The 2500-nt window shown below is 43.6% G+C and overlaps 1 protein-coding gene across 1 annotated transcript in view; it reads left to right on the forward strand.

Moving 5' to 3' along the window:
• ern2 (endoplasmic reticulum to nucleus signaling 2) overlaps positions 1 to 2500 on the forward strand; it is a gene marked incomplete at its 3' end in the record, with an annotated part of 42858 nt that overhangs the window by 21463 nt on the left and 18895 nt on the right. The gene's annotated exons all lie outside the window — the stretch shown is intronic.

Here is a 2500-nt window from a genome sequence, read left to right on the forward strand (position 1 = left end):
CAAAACATGAGGGTTTCAAACACTCATTACCGAAGGAACTATGGAAGAAATACCGGGGGTGCAAAGCTGGAGCGAAGCTAAAAGCTAAATCGAGGAGGCGGTGGAGATACAAGCCGTTTCTACCATCAATCGTAATGGGAAATGTTAACTCCTTACCCAACAAATGTGATGAGTTGGAGGCACTCGTGATGCATCATTCAGTGTATCGGGAGTGCAGCCTGGGGGCCATTCCACTAAAGGTGGATCAGTATAGCGGCGATATAAATAAATGCGGCGATCAGGCAACTCGAGATTGGAATTCAAGCCTCAGGTGATTCCTCGAACGAGGATCAGCCTTGTGTCATCAGTGTTCACAGAAGACAGGCTTACAAATCTTCGATATGGGCGCGTGCACGCAGACATAAAGAGCCCAGAAGAGTCGATCTGTCGAAATGAAGATACTCCACTCTGCAGGGGTACTACATTTGCGCAGCATTCCCGAATTATTGATCTTTATGAAGACGGAAAAATAAGATGCGAGGGAAATGGTTTGGCAAGACATTGCTGACCGATTAAATGCGTAGGTCATACTAGCCCCAGTTATTGTTATATGTTCATATTTTAATAAATTAATATTACTACTGTGGTGATATCAGCAGCAGGCTACAAACCGTCATATCACCCCAATGGCCTAGTGGTATTGACCGCTGCCACTGGATTTATTCATCATTTTTAGACGTGGTTCGAATCCCTCTTCAGACGCACTTTTTACTGCATTTCGTTGTCTGAATCTAATCTAAAATCTAATCTAAAAAAGTATGTAGGCTATAAAATTATGGTGCAGGCTAATTTACAAGAACTGACACGATTACAATGGTGTTTGAAGCCTTTGCATGAAGGCTTCGGTTAAATGTAAAAAAATAAAATAAATAAATACTTAGTCAAGTCTCGAACTCGCAACCTTTGGGACTCCAGCCGGCTGCCTTAACCACTACGCCAACCAGACAGCTGTGATAACAGCAATGCAAGTTGATAGACATACCTATTCATTTCATTTTATTTTTTACACTTTTTAATTTATGTATCCATCGATCTATCTATCTATCTATCACACTTTCAAAATATCTAGTTATCTATCACACAATCAAACTATCTATCGATCGATCACACTTTCAAATTATCAAATTATCTATCTATCACACAGTCAAACTATCTAATCTATCTATCTCGTGTGAAGTGGGAACTAATATTTCCTAAAAGACACATGAGGAACTGTCGTTCGGGGTTTAGTTTCCGCCTGTGAGCCTTTTTTGACGCGCGTCTTACCATAGCCTGTGTTTTAGCCTGGTCGCGAGCAGGCTAATTATATCTGACTCAGAAGGAGCTCAACCAAGCAGCGAATTATTTGAGCCACATTGATGGCACCGAACGCAAGCTAACATTTTCGAGGCTTAGAACTTTATCGAGGCTTAGAACTTTATCGAGCTTCGTGGAATACCCCCCTGATGTGCTTCTCTGAGAGCTGGCTAAATGACAACATCGCCGACTCATGTGTGGAGATCGAACTATTCATAGCAATATGCGCTGGGCAAAAATAATCTATTGCTTCTAAAATCACCACGAACAGAACGGCGGAGGTACGGGTAAACAGGGCTCATGTTGGTGTCCTCAGAGGTAAGAGTTGGTTTTCTTTAACTCAGCTGATAGCATTACCTTGCTGTTGTTGTTTACCAAATGCTCCATCTGACTGTCCCACTGTGATTTTTTTGTGTAAACAGTTAATGAGTAACGTTAGCCGGTTCTGTGCGTGTACTCTCACGTAGGCCTACTTCGTATTGATCTTTCTGTGTGTGTGTGTGTGTGTGTGTGTGTGTGTGTGTGTGTGTGTGTGTGTGTGTGTGTGTGTGTGTGTAATGCGCGTTTCGCATGTTCCGCTGCAGCTGTAGGATATGTTGGTATTTGATCACCTTCTATATAAAATCACCTGCTCGGCTTTAATGACTTAACCGCTATTTAAGAAATTATAATTGTTGCCACCCTCTATGTACTAGTTTTTGGTGAAACCACGTCTTTGTTTTGAGCGCCAGTGCGCGTTTTATGCGCGTGCACGCGGAAAAAAAATGCGCGCGAAAGATAACCGCTCCGCCACTAATGTGAAAAATCCTGGAGGAAACACTGAAGCATATATGGTTTTAGAAAACCCCATTAGATCCAACAATGTCTTCCATGGGGAGTATCAGGTTCTGATCCGGCCTGTCCCCTGTGGCTCCTACTGACTCAGAGACCACGGCCAGGCGGAGAAGTGGTCGTAGAAGTGGTGGAGAAGTGGTGGAGAAGTGGTGGAGAAGTGGTCGTAGAAGTGGTCGTAGAAGTGGTCGTAGAAGTGGTCGTAGAAGTGGTGGAGAAGTGGTCGTAGAAGTGGTGGAGAAGTGGTGGAGAAGTGGTCGTAGAAGTGGTCGTAGAAGTGGTGGAGAAGTGGTCGTAGAAGTGGTGGAGAAGTGGTCGTAGAAGTGGTGGAGAA

Source organism: Nansenia antarctica (genome assembly GCF_963989245.1).
Source record: "Nansenia antarctica genome assembly, chromosome: 2".
Taxonomy (NCBI): Eukaryota; Metazoa; Chordata; class Actinopteri; order Argentiniformes; family Microstomatidae; genus Nansenia; species Nansenia antarctica.